General features: G+C 37.0%; 1 protein-coding gene and 1 pseudogene across 1 annotated transcript in view; one reads left to right on the forward strand and one right to left on the reverse strand.

Annotated features, from left to right (window-relative positions):
- PCDH11X (protocadherin 11 X-linked) overlaps window positions 1-20,888 on the forward strand; it is a 1,221,358-nt gene that overhangs the window by 570,632 nt on the left and 629,838 nt on the right. The gene's annotated exons all lie outside the window — the stretch shown is intronic.
- On the reverse strand, window positions 18,289-20,163 carry LOC125998884 (syntaxin-7-like; annotated as a pseudogene).

The following is a 20,888-nucleotide window of genomic DNA, read 5'->3' on the forward strand; positions in this document are numbered from 1 at the left end:
TTTTTTAAGAGACAAACCTAACCCACAAACAACTCATACCTATAACCTATATAACCCCTCCCATGTATTATCCCCTCTCCCCCCTCAGAAACCTGACTATCCCTTCACCCCTTAATCCAATCCCTGATATCCCCACCATGTTCTAACACTTCACCCTCAGTTCTTAACCCATTAGGCATCAAGACCAACCTCCTCCACCAATGAACCAGTACCCAGTTCCCAAGTGAAGAGACACCCACTCAAACTCACACCTCATTCCGGGCAAGAAAATACAACCAACACCCCAACTGACTGATGCAGTGTGGCCGTCCTAATCACCTCTCCCTATTGTGGATTGTGGTTTAATACCGGATTAGCTCCAAAAGGACTCCCATTGCAAGAACTCTACCTAAGACCACACCTCACGAGGAAATCTCAAAAGACAATGGGGAAGCCTATACTATCATCATAAGTATAGACCTATATAACACTACCTCTTATACTGTTTCTCCTCAAATGTAAAGTAATCTCCTGTATCACTTTCTCCCTTTTTCTTTTTTCCCCCTTGTTCTTTTTTTATTTGTTTTGTTCTACTTTTTGTTTTTTGATTTGATTTGTTTTGTGCTTCTTTTGGGTCACAGCTGGCAGCTCTCAGAGGGCGCTTCTGGTTCTGTACTCGGAAGTTTTCCCTGGTGGGCATGGGGGACCATGTGGGATGCTGGGAGGTGGTGAGCCACCGTCCTTCTGCAGGAAGGACAGACGACTTGCCTCCATGCTATCCCTCCCGGCCCCACTTTATTTCTTTAATTATGTCCTTTATTTAATCCTTTGATTTTCTTTTAAGAAACTCTTTTTTCTTTAGATATGTCTGAGCATATGTATTTTTAGTTTCTGTCATGGGTCTGTTTTCTTCTCTCTCCACCCCCAAATCCATAAGCAATGTAATGTAGCACCACTTCTTCCTGCAAAAGCATATTAAAAATAGGGGAAATTTTACGTGTAAAAACAAGCTCTTATCTACTAGGGATAAGAACTTATATTTTGGGGCCGGGAAGGTGGCGCTAGAGGTAAGGTGTCTGCCTTACAAGTGCTAGCGTAGGACGGACCGCGGTTCGATCCCCTGGCGTCCCATATGGTCTCCCCAAGCCAGGGGCGATTTCTGAGCTCATAGCCAGGAGTAACCCCTGAGCGTCAAACGGGTGTGGCCCAAAAACAAAACAAAAAAAAAAAGAACTTATATTTTTTACAACATAGGGACATCTCCAACCCTGAATGTATGTCATGAGGAACCAACCAGGACTCCAGGGAAATAGGCACTAATCGTCCAGCCTTGACTCCTGGATCCCAGACATAGAAACGACAGAGTTCTTCACAACAGCTCAAGGAACCAAGTCCCCTCCAGGGCATTCATAATGCTGCTCTGACGCCAACATACCCCAGTTCCATACAACAAGAAAAAGGGAACAACTAGATCTAAGAGCAAGTTATCCTTCCTCACCAGCAAACAATAAGACAAAATCAGAAGACATGTCACTCTTTGATCTGTGCAAAAACCAGGATTGCTATATACAGATGACTGGTTGTTACAACCAGGACTAGACAGTACGCATCCTGGACCAACAATAACAACAACAACCAAAAGCTCTACCCTAGCTTTTGGTCTACAATCTGTTCAACAAACAAGATCTCCAATTCCAGAGGTCTGACTGATACAATCGCAAGTGAACGGGTCTTCCAGAAACATAACGAAAGACTCTGTCCCAGGCTCCATCCTAGGAGCAACAAAATGACCAAGAACACCAACTATAGAAGATGAATTAAAACGACACTGAAGAAGCAAAACTGTTAGAACCACAAATAAAGCCTTCATCATTAGCTCCATTCCTTGAGCTGCATAGTCACCAAGATCTCTAGATACAGAGGACTGATTTTACCATCCATGACGAAGCAGAAGTCTTCCATACACCACAAAAGCACCGAGGGGAAGAGTAAATGAACATGCAAGGAGTCTCTAGTTAATCCTATGACAGTATACTTCAGGGATGGAGAAACCCTGTATCTCCTAGGCCAAGGGAATTCCCTCTATAATATCCCCAATAGTTACTGTGCCTATGCAGGGGAAAAAAGAAAAGAAAAAGGAAAAAAAGCACAAAATAATCATTTTTCCACATATATATTGATTGATTGATTGTGATTTTTGAAGTCCTTATTTTGGTGTAGATATTGAAGTTGATGTCTCCTTTTTATATTATTTTATCTTATCTTTCTCTTCCTTTTTTCACTCTGGCATGATTTGAATTCAGAATCGAGACTATTGTGTGGTGCTTATTTTTATTGCTGTAGGGCTCACTGGATATTGAATATGATATTTATTTTTGTATTGTTATGGTGTTTCAATTACCTTTCTCAAGTCCTCTTTCAAACTGAGGCTGATAGCCACTAGAATGACTCTGCCCATTTTCAGCATATTTTTATTATTTTTTTTTAATTTTTTTGCTTAATCTTTACCCCATTCTATTGCTTTTCTTTCCCTCAAACAAAACCACACAACTTGATTTCTCTAGCTTAGCCTCGCAATAGAGGGAGAAACAAGGAGGGCACCAGGACCAAACAGATGTATGATCACTGATAGTAAGCTAGACAAAGAGGGGACCACCTACTCTAGCAGACCGGGGGGTGATGGTGGGGGATATGGGATGCAGAAAGGGAGCAGGGAGGTGAGGAAGACAAATTTGGTGGTGGGTATTCACCTGATTCACTATTAATAATTACCTAAATACTAATGTGAAAGATATGTAAGCCACTATGATCAAAATAAAATAAATCAAAAAAAGCTGGAGTGGCCATACTAATATCAGAAGATGAAACGTTATACTCAGGAAAGTGGTATGGAAAAAGATGGACATTTTGTATTAATCAAGGGATATGTACAGCAGGAAGAAATTACTCTCCTAATCATATATGCATCGAATGAGGGGCCAGCAAAATATTTAATACAATTGTTGACAAATCTGAAAAAGAATATCAATAACAACACAACAATTGTGGGAGACCTCAACATAGCCCTGTCAACACTTGATAGGTCAACCAGACTGAAACCCAACAACAATATACTAGACCTGAAATGAGAAATGGAAGAAAGAGGCATAGTAGATGCATATAGCACACTCCAACCCCAGATATCTGGATAAACATTCTTCTCCAATGTACATGGGACATTCTCCAGGATAGACTACTTGCTGGCACATAAAATATATCTCTATAATATCAAGATGATAGAAATTTTGCAGGCTACCTTCGCTGACCACAACGCTCTGAAATTATAAGTGATTTTGAAAGGGACACAGAAGAAAAATTTTAACACCTGAAAGCTAAACAGCCTCATACTCAATAACCAGTGGGTCCAAGATGAAATCAAAGAGGAAGTTAAAACTTTCCTGGAAACAGATGATAATAAATACACAAAATATCAGAATCTATGGGACACAGCAAAAGCAATACTGAGAGGAAAATTTATAGCTTTGCAAGCACACATTAGGAAGGAAGAGGGGCCTACCTAAATAGCTTAATGGCACAGCTCATAGAATAGAGAATGCTCAAAAAAAGGAATCAAAAAATAGGGAGACAGAAGGAAATAACAAAGCTGAGAGCAGAAATCAACGACGTGGAAACCCAAAGACAATATGAAAGATCAACAAAAGCAGATGTTGGTTCTTCAAAAAAATAAACAAGATTGATAGACTATTAGCAAAACTAACAAAGAAAGAGAGCGAAACTTGTAACTAGTATTAGAAATGAAAAGGGTTATCAAGTTTCTCTCTCTTTCTTTGTTAGTTTTGCCAGTGGTTTATCAATCTTGTTTATTTTTTCAAAGAACCAACTTCTGCTTTCATTGATCATTTGGATTGTTTTTCGGGTTTCCACTTCATTGATTTCTGCTCTCAGCTTTGTTGTTTCTTTCTGCCTCCATATTTTTGGGTCCTTTTGTTGAGCACTTTCTAATTCTCTGAGCTCTTTCATTAAGCTATTCAGGTAGGCCCCTTCTTCTTTCCTGATGTGTGCCTGCAAAGCTATAAATTTTCTCTCAATGCCGCTTTTGCTGTGTCCCATAGGATCTGATAGTTTGTGTCTCCATTGTCATTTGTTTTCAGGAAGCTTTAACTCGAATTAGGAATAAAAAAGGCGAGATCACTACTGATATGGTAGAGATTCAAAGGGTAATCAGAAACAACTTTGAGAAGCTTTATGCCACTAAAAATGACAACCTGGGAAAATGGATAAATTCTAAGACTTATAATCTTCCAAGGTTGAATGAAGAGGATGTAGCATATCTAAAAACCCCCATCACTATTGATGAAATTAAAACGGTAATCAAATGTCTGCCCCAAAACAAAAGCCCAGGCCCAGATGGATTTACTAATGAATTTTTTCAAATCATTAAGAGAAACTACTACCAATCCTGGCAAGACTCTTACATGAAATTGAACAAAAGAAAACACTTCCAAATAGATTTTATGAAGCCAACATCACCTTGATACCTAAACCAGACAGAGATGCTACCAAAAAAAAAATTACAGACCAATATCCCTGATGAATACAGATGCAAAGATCCTCAACAAAATTCTGGCAAATAGGATTCAATGCCTCATTAAGAAGATCATCCACTATGATCAAGTAGGTTTCATCCCAGGAATGCAAGGATGGTTTAACATCCGTAAATCTATCAACATAATACACAACATCAACAACAAGAAAAATAAAAATTACATGATCATATCAATAGATGCAGAGAAAGCATTTGATATGGTCCAACACCCATTCTTGATCAAAACTCTCAGCAATATGGGAATGAAATTAACCTTTCCCAATATAGTTAAAGCCATCTACCAAAAGCCAGTGGCAAATATTATCCTCAATGGAGAAAAACTAAAAGCCTTACCTCTGAATTCTGGCACAAGGCAAGGCTGTCCTCTCTCACCACTCCTATTCAACAGCACTGGAAGTACTTGCTATAGTGATTAGGCAAAGAAAAGATATCAAGGTAATTCAGATAGGAAAGGAAGAAGTCAAGCTCTCACTGTTTGCAAATGACATGATACTCTACTTATAAAACCCTAAAGACTCTATCAAAAAGCTTCTAGAAACAATAGACTCATGCAAGGTGGCAGGCTATAAAATTAACACACAAAAAATCAATGGCCTTTCTATATGCCAATAATAATACAGAAGAAATGGACATTAAAAAACAACCCCATCACATTAGTTCCATACAAACTCAAATATCTTGGAGTCAACTTGACTAAAGATGTGAAGGACCTATACAAAGAAAACTATAAAACTGTGCTCCAAAAACAATAGAGGACACACGGAAATGGAAAAACATACCCTGCTCATGGATTGGCAGGATTAACATAATTAAAATCGCAATACTCCCCAAAGCATTGTACAGATTTAATGTGATCCCTATAAAGATACCCATGATATTCTTCAAAGAAGTGGATCAAGCACTTTTGAAATTTATATGGAACAATAAACACCTCGAATAGCTATCGCAATCTTTGAGAAAAAGAATATGGGTGCCATTACTTTCCCCAACTTTAAACTGTATTACAAAGCAATAGTTATCTAAGCAGCATGGTATTGAAATGACAGACCCTGAGATCATTGCAATAGGCTTGAGTACTTTGATAATGTTCCCCAGACATACAGTCACCTAATGTTTGATAAAGGACCAAGATATCATAAATGGATCAAAGAAAGACTCTTCAACAAGTGGTGATGGCACTACTGGTTAGCCACTTGTAAAAAAGCAAAATTAGACCCCAGGTAACATCATGTACGAAGGTAAAATCCAAATGGATTAAAGACATAAATATCAGACCTGAAAGGATAAGTTATATAGAACAACACGTAGGTAAAACACTCCATGAAATTGAGACTAAAGGCATCTTCAAGGAGGAAATTGAACTCTCCAAACAAGTGAAAACTGAGATTAACAGATGGAAATATATTAAACTGAGAAGCTTCTGCACCTTGAAGGAAATAGTGCCCAGGATACAAGAGACATCCACTGAGTGGGAGAAACTATTCACCCAATACCAAATAGGTAAGGGGCTAATATCCAAAATATACAAGTCACTGACAGAACTTTACAAGAAAAAACATCTAATCCCATCAAGAAATGGGGAGAAGAAATTGGACAGACAATTTGATAAAGAAGAAATACAAATGGCCAAAAGGCACATGAAAAAATGCTTCACATCACTAATCATCAGGGAGATGCAAATTAAAACAATTATGAGGTACCACCTCAGACCACAGAGATTGGCACATATCACAAAGTATGAGAACAAGCATTGTTGGCGGGGATGCAGAGAGAAAGGAACTCTTATCCACTGATATTGGGAATGCTGTCTAGTTCAACCTTTCTGGAAAGTGATATGGAGAGTCCTCCAAAAACTGGAAATTGAGCTCCCATAAGATCCAGCTACACCACTCCTAGGGATCTACCCTAGGAACACAAAAAAACGATACAAAAATCCATTCCTTACACCTATATTTATTGCAGCACTATTTACCATAGCAAGTTTCTGGAAACCACCAAGATGCCCATCAACAGACGAATGGCTAAAGAAACTGTGGTACATATACACAATGGAATATTATGCAGTCGTCAGGAGAGATGAAGTCATGAAATTGTCCTATGCATGGATGCACATGGTATCTATTATGCTGAGTGAAATAAGTCAGAGAGATAAAGACACAGAATGGTCACTCATCTATGGATTTTAAGAAAAATGAAAGACATTCTTGCAATAATTTTCAGAGGCAAAAGAGAGTAGGGCTGGAAGTCACAGCTCAGCCATGAATCTCACCACAAAAAGTTATGTGTTTAGTTAGAGAAATAACTACATTGCGAACTATCCTAACCATGAGAATGTATGAGGGAAATAGAAAGCCTGTCTAGAGTACAGGTGGGGGCGGGGTGGGGAGGAGGGAGATTTGGGACATTGGTGGTGGGAATATTGCACTGGTGATGGAGGGTGTCCTCTTATATGACTGAAGTACAACCACAATCATGTTTGTATCCAAGCTGTTTAAATTAAAAATATTATTTGGAAAAAAAGAAAAAATATTTTCTGGGAATAATTTTTCTTATGTCTTAGAATATAATAAACATTTCTGTTTTGATATGAAAAAAAGAAACTCAGAAATCTCCAAATGTCTCAATTCTTGACATCAGTGATCAATACAACCATGTCATTACACCACTGATGTAATCAAGGCCTCTGTCATGTTCTCTGTTACCTTAGGTTTAACTCTTGCTATAGGTCAGGGGTCCTCAAACTTTTTAAACAGGGGGGCAGTTCACTGTCCCTCAGACCATTGGAGGGTCTGATTATAGTAAAAACAAAACTTATGAATGAATTCTTATGCACATTGCATATCTCTTATTTTGCATTGAAGAAACAAAACAGATACAAATACAGTATGTGGCCCGTGGGCCATAGTTTGAGGACCACTGCTATAGGTGATCTTCTGAAAGATGAGTTATCTACCATAAAATATATCTCTAAGTTAATATTTTGATCAATATATTTAAAGTTTTGAAAACATTATTTTATTTTGAAAAACACTTTACCAAAATTATATGATTTTAATATATTATCACACAGAAATTTATTAAACAGAAAATGAAACTACTCTTGTGATTTAGTAGCTAAAGTGAAGGAAAATGTTTATAATTAATATTTTCTTCTCATTATTGATCAATGTTATCTTTTATACAAGAGGCAAATAAAACTTCATTACATTACTTTCATGATAGAATAATGTAATTTCTAAAATTATTCTAGAATACTTAGTTTTCATTATAAGCCTATTCCATCAGTTTGGGGACTTATTTTAAGCTGTTTGTCATCTTCTCCATTCTTCATCTCATAGAATATTCTATATTCTAGAAGGTTTAAAGATGTCAAAGGAGAGAGAAAATTATCCCTGCTCTAATGGGTAAGTAAATGATTATAATGAAGTAATTAAGATTGTAAGTAGATAGGATTTGGAAGTAGAGAGGCAGAGAATATTAGTAGTAATCCAGATATTTTATAAAGTTAATTTTATTAGGTATTTATTAAATTGTTTTCTTTTTTAGATACTTGAAAGTAAAATTAACATATAAATAATATAGTTACCATACAACTTGCTTTTAATTTTAAGTAGTTATCAACCAAAGAAAAGGGTGACAACTAATACTATGTATATAATATAAAATATAAATAAAAATAAATTTATATGTATGTCTCTTAAGAAAAACTATAAATGACTATTAAAATAAAGAAGAAATATGAGAATGTGGAAAGATATTCTATGCTTATGAATTGGAAGGAATAACATAAAAATGATCATTCATTCCCAAATTATATATAGATTCAGTGCAATAATATAATGGAGCTATAAAACTCCAATGACATTCTTTAAGGAAATTAAATAAACCTTTTAATATAATTTTTATTTTGAACATAGTGGCTTACATATTGTTGACAATAATATTTTAGGTACATATTTACATAAAATCAGGGGGATTCCCATCACTGATTTGTCCTCCTACACCTCCGTTTTTGTCCTACTTCCCATATCTTCCTCCCTCACCCACGGGGCTGCTAGAAAATGTGGTCCCCTCTGTACCTAGCTTACTACTTAGTAGTCTTGCACCTGTTTGGTCTTGGTGCCTCCCTTATTCCCCCCTCTAACTGGGAGGCAGGACTAGATAGTTCAAATTATGTGGTTTTGTTTGAAGAAGAGAAAAGTAATAAACTGGGGTAAAAGTCTAATATGCCAAAAATGGGCGGAATCCTTCTAGAGGGTCTCATCATCGGTTTGAGAGATGAAGGAGAAAAATAAGGTGAAACACCCAAAACAGTACAAAAAGAAGTGTCAAATATCCAGTGAGCACTCCAACAATAACAATGATAAGCACCACAAACAAAGCCATGGTCTTGAGATAAAAACATGGCAGGGCACATAAAGAAAGAAAATAAAAGAAAAAAACATAAATATAAATGGGGCAACAACTTCAATAATCACACCAAAACAAGAAAATCGACAAGAAGTAGATAGGTAAATAAAAATAAAAAAGTAATAAAAATGAGTATATAAAAATAATATATAAAAAATAAAAAAATGTTTTGTGCTTTTTGCCTTTTTTCCCCTCCTGCACTGGCACAGTAAATATTGGGGTCATTCAAAAAGGAATTCACTTTCCTAAGAGATATGGGTTTTCTCCACCATTGGAGTATATTGTCATGGGATTAAATATAGACTCCGTTCAAATTCATTTACTCTCCCCTTGGTGCTTTCGTGGTGTTTGGAAGACTTCTGCTCCGTCCTGGGAGATGAAATCAGACCTCTGTATCTAGAGATCTCAGTATCTGCACAGGTCCAGGAGTGGGATTTATGATGAAGTCTTTCTTTGTGGTTCTAGAAATTCTGTTCCCTCAGTGTCATTTTAATCCATCTTCTGTGGTTGGTGGTCTTGGTCTTTGCACTGATCCTAGGGTAGAACCTAGGATAGTCTCTTTGTGTTTCATTGTTCATTGTGTTTCTAGAAGCCCCATTTAGTTGCATTCGTCTCAGCCAGACCTTTGGAACTGGGGATCATGGTTGTGCAGGTCGTAATTCAAACCCTACACTAGGGCTTTTTTATTGGTCCTAAGATATATACAGTCCAGTCATGGTTCTAGTAGCCAGTCATCTGTAAATCGCGATCTTTGCTTTTGGACCGACCAAAGGGTGACAAGTCTTCTGATTTTGTCTTATCGTTAGCTGGTGAGGTAGGATAACCTGCTCTTAGGTCAAGTTGTTCGCATTTTCCTCATTGTCAAGATATCACATTAGAGCTGACACTTGTTGGTGGCTCAGCAGTATTAAGGATGTCCCAGATGGGATTTGTTTCCCATAGCTATTGTGAAGAACTTTGTCGTTTTTATGTCTGGGATCCAGGGTTCAAGGCTGGACAAATAGTATCTAATCACCTGGGGTCTTAGTTGGGTCTGCATGACATATTTTCAGGGTGGGAGATATCCCTGTATTGTAAACAAGTATGATTTCTTATTCGTAGTAGATAAGAGCTCATTTTTATATGACAACTAATACTCAACAACCAAAAAACAGGATTTAACAGGGTAGAAACTCCAAACACTGTAATAGTCAACATATACTCGGGAGCAGTGTCCAAAATATATGAAAAAGGAGCAACACAAACTCTTGACTACACATTATACCACAGAGAAACCAGCAACAGCAGAAACAGCAGCACTGAGAGAACAGGTACGTAATCAGCCTTCTACTACAAAGGCCCATAATAATTCCTTAGGGATCTTATACAGGATCACAGGTAAAGAATACCATGGGAAATCACTGACTCCAATGAAAACATCTCATAACACTATGTTTTAATGCCTTAATCTTCTTACTATATTTAAAACAACCTCTCAGCTTTTCTATCCACAACCATTCTTGGATACAAAGGGTGGACAAACTAAGATGGCATCTCAGGGCTCAGTCACAAGAGCTACCATGTCCCGAGAAAACTCTTTAACATACACTTTATATCTAGGTTATACCTTCTTTTTTTGTGATGCCTTCCATCTTCTACGTTATACCTTCTTTTAGGATTTGAAGCACGTGACCAGTCAAACCACCGAAGCAACTGTGACGTACAGACTTATACTACAAGCCCTACTCATCGAACACATTCAAGCAAACTAGCATTCCCTTGCTATTTTCTCCTCTCTTCTCACTACTTTCTTTTTATTTTTTCTTTTCTTTACTTTTTTTTTTCTTTTCCTTTTTTCTTTCCTCTTCTCCCTTTCTTTCCAATGTATTTTTCTCTTTTCTTCCTTCCTATCCCTTCCATATAATTTCCCCTTGGAAATTCAACTATCCCTTCACCTCTCAATCCCATCCAGACCTCCCACCATATTAAAATTCTTCACGCTCAGTTCTTAATCAATTAGGCATCAAGATTGACCTCCTACCCCAACGAACCAGTACCCAGTACCCAAGCGAAGGGACCCAGTCAAACTCACACCTCGTCCCCCGCAAGAAAAAGGCAACCAACTCCCCTGTGGACTCATGCTGCACGGCCCTCCCTACCAACTCCCCTAACATGTACTGTTACTTGAAACTGGACTTAGCTCTAAAAGTATCCCCAATGCAAGTGCTCTTCCAAGACCTCCCTGCAGCAAATATTTTACCAATCTCAAGAAGGTCAGGGGCTGTGATGGAAAGGTTCCTAGGAACCCACACACCACAAGAAAATCCCAAAAGACAATGGGGAAACCTAAACTTCCAACATAAGTATAAGACCTGTATTGCACCACCTCCTTACCTGCTTTTCCCCAAAAGTAAAGTAGTCTCTTGCATCACTTTGTTCCTTTAATTACTTTGTTAATTCATTTTTTAAAATGTTTGTTCTATATATACATAGGTGAGCACATATATTTTTATTCCTATTTTTATCTTTTTGGGTGTGTGACCTGTTTCTGTTTTCTTCTATGTTCACCCCCAAATGCACCGACAATATAATGTAGCACCATTTCTCCCTGCAAAGGCACACTAATAAAAGGGGAAATCCTACATAGGAAATTTAATAAACTTTAATGAAATTTGTATATAACCACAAAAGAACCTTAAAGAAACAATCAATCCTGAGATTAAAGTCATTGAATGGAGCATCATGTGTTCCCTGACTATTAAAAATATTACACTAATCAAAAGGTATGGAATCAACATAGATACACAGATCAATAAAATAGAAAATAAAGTTCAAGATGCCAGACTGGTAGTGCAGTGGTAAGGCTTTTGCCTTGCATGCATCTGATCTAGGACAGACCATGGTTAGATCACCCAGAGTCCCATATGTTCCCCCAAGCCAGGAGCAATTTCTGAGTGCAAGCCAGGAGTAAACCCTGAGTATCACTGGGTGTGACCCAAAGTGAAAAAAGTTAAAGATTAAACATACACACATGGCCAATTAATTTATGACAATTAAACTAAGAGCAAAAAGGTATTAAAGTATCTTCAATAAATATTGTTAGGAAAATTGGATATTGATATCTTAAATTTATTCTAGTTTTATTACTAGAGCGATATTTCACACTACTTATAAAAGTTAAGCCAAAATAAATCGAAGTCTTTGATGTTAGTTTGGCTTTCTTGAGGCATTTACAGATGCAACAACTACATGGGAAACAAAATGAGTAAATATTACATTTAACTAAATAGCTGTTGCATTGCAGATAAAACTCACTAAATTAAACAATGTATGACTGGAATAAAATATTTGTATTAATGATATTTATTAAGGTCCTAATATATATGTAATCTAAAAAATTCAACAACAAAATTACAACACCATTGAAAGGTGGAGAGATGATACATAGCAAGACAGCAACAAAAATTGAAAAATCGAAAGAAGGAAGTCACACACATTTGAGTTGCAGGGACAAGTATGAGGGAGTGTGCATAAGACAGAGTAGGGAAGATGGTATACGAGTAATGGGTAGGTTGTCAGTATTATCCATGAAACACCATCATTAATAAAACTGTAAGTAAAAATAAGTAAAAGATAAAGAAAGTGGGTAATGGATCCTTAAGATAGCTCAAGTTGTCAAACATTTGCCTATCAGGTTCTGATTTCAGGAGCCAGCACTGAAGGAATCTCAAAACAGTCCAGAACATTTGAGTATGTAGCCCTAATGACATTGGAACACTAATGGCTCTAAGCACTGAGGTGGATAAGCACTGCATAAGCATTAAAACAGAACCATATTGCTAGGCTGTGCATCATTGGGAAAGACCCCTATAAAAAGAAATTAAAAAAGGAGACAGAAACTAAATAGTCATTTCACCAAGATATATATATATAAAGTCCAATAGGCACAGGAATAAAGCTCATTATAACCTATCATCATAGAAAAGCAAATGAGAACAGTCAGATACCATCTCACTCTTGTGAGAATAGTATGCACTAAATAGAATAGTTGTAAGAGATGGTAGGGATATGGATAAAAATGATCTTTTATATATTACTATTGGCGTATAAATTAACTACTTTTATAAAACAAGTTTTGATATTTCTCAAAATATAAAAAATCCAGAGATTCCACACATAGAGATATATTCCAACAATTAAAACACTAATTACATATGTATGCTTATGTTTATTTCAGCTTTATTTACAGTAGACAAGATACTGAAACCATCTATAAACAATAACAGTAAATATACAAAGTAGTTTTTATAAAGTAATTCAACTCAGAAATTATAAATAATAAAATCTTTTAGTTCATGTGGGTAGAACTTGAAGGGGTCATATTAAGAAAATCAGATGGAGAAATTTCAGATGATTACACTCACAGGTTTTTTGTTTTGTTTTTTTTGGGGGGGGGTTTAGGGGGGGTCACACCCGGCAGGGTTATTCCTGGCTCCAGGCTCAGAAATTGCTCCTGGCAGGCACGGGAGGACCATATGGGACGCTGGGATTCGAACCAATGACCTCCTGTATGAAAGGCAAACGCCTTACATCCATGCTATCTCTCTGGCCCCTACACTCACACGTTGATTTTAAAGAAACATAGCAAAGATATATACAATGTCAACCAAAATAAATCCTGTATTCTTTTTATTTGTTTTGTTCTTTGGGGGGTTTGGTCACACCAGGTGGCTATCCCAGGTTATTAATGGCTCTGTGCTCAAAAGTTGCTTCTGGCAAGCATGAAAAACCATATGATCCATTTTGGATCAGCTGCAAGCAAGGCAAATGCCCTAGCGCTGTGCTATTTCTTCAACCACAAATCCTGTATTCTTTTTTTATATATCTTTATTTAAACAGCTTTATTAGAAATATGATTATAGTTGGGTTTCAGTCATGTAAAGAACACCCCCCTTCACCAGTGAAATATTTCCATCACCAATGTCCCAAATCTCCCTCCTCCACACACAACCCCTGCCTGTACTCTAGAAAGACTTTCTACATCCCTCATTCATTCACATTGTTATGATAGTTCTCAATGAAGTTATTTCTCTAACTGCAAAACTGAGATGCCAAGATAGAAAAGGAAAGTGAAGCAAAGGGTAGAGTGGTACAGTGGACTTCAGAAGAGTTAATGGTGCTTAGGTGGCTGTGTGTTGTTTACTCAAAGAGGTGTAAGCCTAATATACTGTAATGATATACAATGTTACTTCAAAAATACATGTTAGCTATTATTTTAATCATATACATATATTCACAACTTGGTGGTGCATAGAGAGTAAGGCATAGTTTCTCAAACTATGGCCCGTGGGCCACACATTGTATTTGTATCTGTTTTGTTTCTTCATTGCAAAATAAGATATATGCAGTGTGCATAAGAATTCGTTCATAAGTTTTGTTTTTACTATAGTCAGACCCTCCAATGGTCTGAGGGACAGTGAACTAGCCCCCTGTTTAAAAAAGTTTGAGGACCCCTGGTAGGACTTAATAAAGTGAGGTAACTAATAATTGTTTATTTTTGATTTTTTAATTTAAGCACCATGATTAAATACATGATTGTAGTTGGGTTTCAGTCATAAAAAACACCCCTCTTCATCAGAGCAGCATTCCCACCACGAATACCCCAGTTTTCCACCTTCCCCACCTTCTGCCTGTACTGGAGACATGCATTCTACTTCTCTCACTCATTAACATTGTTAGGAGAGTTCATGTAATAATCTGTCTAACTACACTCTCCACTCTTTGTGGTAAGCTTCACCTTGAGAGTCAGTCTTTACAGCCCTCATCTCTGTTGTCTCTGGGCATTATTACAATAGTCTTCAGTTTTTCTTAAAACCCACAGATAGTGCAGCTGTAGGGCATTTGCCTTGCATGCGGCTGATCCAGGATAGACTTCGGTCCATCCCATATAGTCCCCCAAGCCAGGAGCGCTTTCTGAGTGCATATCCAGGAGTAAACCCTGAGCGTCACTGTGTGTGGCCCCCAAACAAAACAACAAAGAAAAACAAACAAAAAATACCCACAGATGAGTGAGACAGTTCTGTCTATCTCTCATTCTGACTTATTTCACTTAGCATAATGGTTTTTATGTACATCTATGTATAGGGAAATTTCACAAATTTATCGCTCTTGATGGCTGCATACTATTTCATTGGTTATATGTACCACAGTTCTTTATCCATTCATATGTTGAAGGTAATTTTGGTTGTTTCCAGATCCTGTCTGTTGAAAATAGTGCTGCAATGAATATAGGTGTGAGGAAGGCATTTTTGTATTGCATTTATGTGTACCTAGGGTATATACCTAGGAGGGGTATAGCTGGAACATATGGGAGCCCAATTTCCAGTTTTGTGAAGAATCCCCATATTGTTTTCATAAAGGCTAGACTAAACAGCATTTCCAACAGCAGTGAATTCGATTTCCTTTCTCTCTACATCCCAGCCAGGACTGATTGTTCTTATTCTTTGTTATGTGTGACAGTTTCTGTGGTGTGAAATGGTATTTCATTGTTTTGATTGATATACCTGATGATTAGTGATTATCTGCCTTTTGGCCATTTGTATTTTATCTTTGAGAAATTGTCTCTATTTCTCCACATATTTGATAGGGTTAGAAGATTTTTCTTGATAAGTTCTGTCTGGTATTAGTTCTTTATCTGAAGGATATTGAGTGAATAGTTTCTTTTTTTTTTTTTTTTTTTTTTTTTTTTTGGTTTTTTGGGCCACACCCAGTAACGCTCAGGGGTTACTCCTGGCTATGCGCTCAGAAGTTGCTCCTGGCTCGGGGGACCATATGGGACACCGGGGGATCGAACCGCGGTCCGTCCAAGGCTAGCGCAGGCAAGGCAGGCACCTTACCTTTAGTGCCACCGCCCGGCCCCTAGTGAATAGTTTCTTACATTCTGTGGGTGGATTTTTTTTTATCCGTGGCACTATTTGCCTTGAGGTGCAGAAGCTTCTTGGGTTAATATAATTCCATCTGTTTAGCACTGCTTCCAATTATTTAGAGAGTGCTAATTTGTCTGTGAGGATGCCTTTAGTCTCAATGTCATGGAGTGTTTTACTTAAGTGTTATACTTTATACCTCTTAGTTTCAGGTCTGATATCAAGAATCTGATTCATTTGTATTTGATTTTTGCATGGTGTTAGATGGAGGTCTGGGATGCTTTTTTGCAAGTGGCTGACTAGTTGTCTTAACACCACTTATTGAAGAGGCTTTCTTAATCGATTTTCCATTTTTTGCCACTTTATAAAAGACTAGTTGATTTTATGTATGGGTAATATTCTCTGAATACTCAAGTCTAATCCACAGGTCTGAGGGTTGTCTTAATTTCAGCACCATACTTTTTAATAATTATTGCTTTGAAGAGGACACACAGAAATGAAAACACATACCCTGCTCATAGATTGGCAGTATTAACATAAATAAAATGGCAATACTCCCCAAAGCATTATATAGACTTAATGTGATCCCTCTAAAGATACTTATGACATTCTTCTATGAAGTGGATCAAACACTTCTGAAATTCATTTGGAACAATAAACACCTCAAATAGCTAAAGCAATCCTCGAGAAAAGGAATATGAGAGGCATTACTTTCCCTGACTTTAAATTGTATTACAAAGCAATAGTTATCAAAACAGCATAGTATTGGAATAATGACAGACCCTCAGATCATCAGATCAGTGGAATAGGCTTGAGTACTCAGAGAATGTTCCCCAGACATACAATCATCTAATTTTTGATAAAGGAGAAAGAAATCCTAAATGGAACAGGGAAAGTCTCTTCAACAAGTGGTGTTGGCACAACTGACTAGCCAATGCAAAAAAGCGAACTTAGATCCCCAGCTAACATCATGTACAAAGGTAAAATACAAATGGATTGAATACATTGATATCAGACCTGATACCATAAGGTATATAGAACAACATGTAGGTAAAACATTCCATGACATTGAGACTAATAGCATCTTCAAGGAAGAAACTGCACTCTCCAAATAAGTGGAAGCAGAGATAAACAGATGGAAATATATCAAGCTCATAAGCTTCTGCACCTCAAAGGAAACAGTGTCCAGGATACAAGAGCCACCCACTGAATGGGAGAAACAATTTACCCAATACTCATCAGATAAGGGGCTAATATACAAAATATACAAGGCGCTGACAGAAATTTACAAAAAAAATCTAATCCCACCAAACAATGGGGAGAAGAAATGAACAAACACTTTTACAAAGAAGAAATACAAATGGCCAAAGGCACTTAAAAATGCTCCACATCACTAATCATCAGGGAGATAGAAGTCAAAGCAACTCTGAGGTACCCTCTCACGCCACAGAGATTGGAACATATCACAAAGAATTAGAACAAGCAGTGCTGGCAGGGATGCGGAGAGAAAGGAACTCTTATCCACTGCTGGTGGGAATGCCGCCTAGTCCAATCTTTATGGAAAGCAATATGAATATTCCACCAAAAACTGGAAATTGAAGTACCATATGATCCAGCAATACCACTCCTAGGGATGTTCCCTAGGAACACAAAAATACAATACAAAAATCCCTTCCTTACACCTATATTCATTGCAGCACTATTTACAATAGCCAGACTCTGGAAATACCCAAGATGCCCTTCAACAGATGAATGGCTAAAGAAACTGTGAAACATATACACAATGGAATATTATGCAGCCATCAGGAGGGATAAAGTCATGAAATTTTCCATTACATGGTATCTATTATGCTGAGTGAAATAACTTAGAGGGATAGAGATAGACACAGAATAGTTGCACTCATCTATGGGTTTTAAGAAAAATAAAATACATTCTTTTTTATTTATTTTTCATTTTTTATAAGACATTCTTGCAATAATTTTCAGACATAAAAAAGGAGATCTAGAATTTCCAGCCTACTACATGAATCTCTCCAAAGAGAGTTGTGAGTGCAGTTAGATAACTACATACCTTGAAATGGACTCTCCCAAAGCTAAGACAAAAATAAATTATAAATAAAAAACAGAAACAATGTGGCAAAAAACCCGATAAATATAAGATAGTAAAGATAGAAACTATGTCAGCCAAGATATTTAGGAAGAATTTAGTACTAGAAAATATATTTAATTGAAAAGAACCTACCACTCCAAAAATAAAATAATGAAGTCTGGAAACCATTCTTTATACACTAGCTATAAAATAATAATTTAAAAAATGATTAAAAGAATCTCCTTACATAACTTAGACAATGTACTGCAAAAGAGTGCTCCTTCATAATTTTAGCTTCTTAATTAGCTGAATATGACAAGGACAATAATTATGCCTCCAACGACAAGGACAGAAATGATGATGCACATGGTTTTCCTGGATTTGCGCTTATAGTCTACCACCCTGGACAGCTGCTGACTTGCTTGTTGAACATGAACCTCTGCATTTTCAACATTGGCTTCTATGCTATCTATCACATCTCCTTGCTCATGATTCTTCATCACCAAATCTTTAAATATTTTATTAATATCCATAATATCAGCTTCAAATTGTCTAATAGAAGAATCTCTTTCATGAATAAGATGAAGGTCATCCAACTGTAACGGAATGTGGCTTCTGGAAACACAAGGAAAAACATTATCCTAGGTGCCAAGACCAAGACCACCAACCACAGAAGATGGATTAAAATGACACTGAGGGAACGAAACTTCTAGAACCACAAAGATTGACTTCATCATAAGTCCCATCCCTGGAACTATGCAGATACTGAGATCGATAGATACAGAGGTCTGATTGTATCACCTAGGATGGAACAGAAGTCTTCCAAACAACTCAAAAACACCACCGACAGAGTAAAGAATCCTGAACAGAGGCTATAGTTGATCCCGTGACAATATACTCCAAGGGCGGAGAAACCCCATATCTCTTAGGCCAAGTGAATTCCTTTTAGAATGACCCCAATACTTACTGTGCCAAGGCAGGAGGGAAAGAAACAAAACACAAATTATTAATCTCTTTATATATATTATTTTTTATCTTCATTTATTATCATTATTATTATATTTACCTACCTATTTTTGGTTGACTTGTTTGCTCCGGTGTGATTATTGAAGCTATTGCCCCCATTTACACTTTTTTCTTTTCTTTTCTTTTCTTTTCTTTTCTTTTCTTTTCTTTTCTTTTCTTTTCTTTTCTTTTCTTTTCTTTTCCTTTCTTTCATTATATGCTCTGCCATGTTTCTTATCTCAAGACCATGGCGGTTTTTTCTTTTTCTTTTATTGTGGTGCTTAGCGTTATTGTTGGAATCCTCACTGGATATTTGACACTTCTTTTTGTACTGGTGGAGTGTTTCACCTTTTTCTCCTTCGTCTCTCTGAGGAGACCCTCTAGAAGAATTCCGCTTATTTTCTGCATATTAGACTTTACCCCTGTTTACTACTATTCCCTACTTCAAACAAAACCACGTAAATTGAACTAGCTACTCCTGCCCCTCAGTTAGAGGGGGATATAAGGGAGGCACCAGGACCAAACAGGTGCAAGACTACTAAGTATTAGGCTAGATACAGAGGGAACAACATATTCTGGCAGCCCTAAGGGTGAGGGAAGAGCATATGGGAGGCAGGACAAAAACGGAGGTGTAGGGAGAACAAATTGGTGATGGAAATCCCCCCTGATTTTATGTAAATATGTATCTAAAATATTATTGTCAACAATATGTAAACCACTATGATCAAAATAAAAATTAAATAAAAAAAGATGAAGGTCATCTTCTGTAATCTCTTCATCTTGCACTTGCACTTGAGACTGAGTTTGGCTCTCCCAGGAAACAAGATTCCTCTCTTTTGAGCTGTCTTCAGGAAAGCCATCAGACACTCTGGAACTGGCTCTTACTCGAGCAACACAATCTTTTTCTTTTTCACTCTGGACCTTTTGAAAGTTTGTCAGTGAAGTTGTGAATTCAGCCACTAAATGATCCTTTTGTACGTTTTTGGCAAGTTGGTTATTATACTGCTGCTTCTGTTGTAGCTGTTGCCTTAATTCAGGTGACTTTTGAGGTGTTCCAAGTTGATTCAGAGCCCTCTATATCTCCACAGAAAATTGTGTGATCTTTGGATGTTGGAAGACATCTGCTGGACCAGCTGAGCAGGGTCACCATCAATTCCTGGAGTATAAGACATGGCTGGTTTGTTTAGTCAATAATTTTATCAGATGCCGGTGAACTGTGACATTTTCTTTCTTTCTTTTTAACTGTGACGTTTTCTAAGCAATCACCTAAACTGGATCTCTACCTTGGCTCCCAGGTGCCACCGAGTCTGATCTGGCCACCAGCACCCACCAGCCCCAGCGTCCAGTGTATTGAAATTTAATGATCTTTATCCTCTTTATCCATGAGCATAGTATGTGTCTCCATTTCTTTGTGTCCTCTTTTATTTCTTGAAGCAGGATTTTGTAGTTTTCTTTATATAGGACTTTCACCTCTTTTATTAAGATGACTTCAAGGTATTTGAGTTTTTGTGACACTAGTGTGAATGGGATATTTTAATGTCCATTTTTCTCTATCATTATTGGTGTATAAGAATGCCATTGATTTTTGCATGTTAATTTTGTAGCCCAATGCTTTGCTATATGAATTTATTGTTTCTAGAAGCTTTTTGTTAGTCTTTAGGTTTATCTATATATAATATCATGTCATCTGCAAACAGTAAGATTTTTATTCTTCCTTTCCTATCTGGATGCCCTTGATATCTTTTTCTTGCCTAATCGCTATGGCAAGAACTTTTAGCACTATGGTGAATAGGAGCAGTAAGAGATGGCAGCCTTGTCATGTACCAGATTTTAAAGGAAATACTTTTAGTTTATCTTCACTGAGAATAATATTTGTCATGGGCTTAGGTATATGGCC

The sequence above is a fragment of the Suncus etruscus genome, chromosome X (assembly GCF_024139225.1).
Source record: "Suncus etruscus isolate mSunEtr1 chromosome X, mSunEtr1.pri.cur, whole genome shotgun sequence".
Lineage (NCBI taxonomy): Eukaryota > Metazoa > Chordata > Mammalia > Eulipotyphla > Soricidae > Suncus > Suncus etruscus.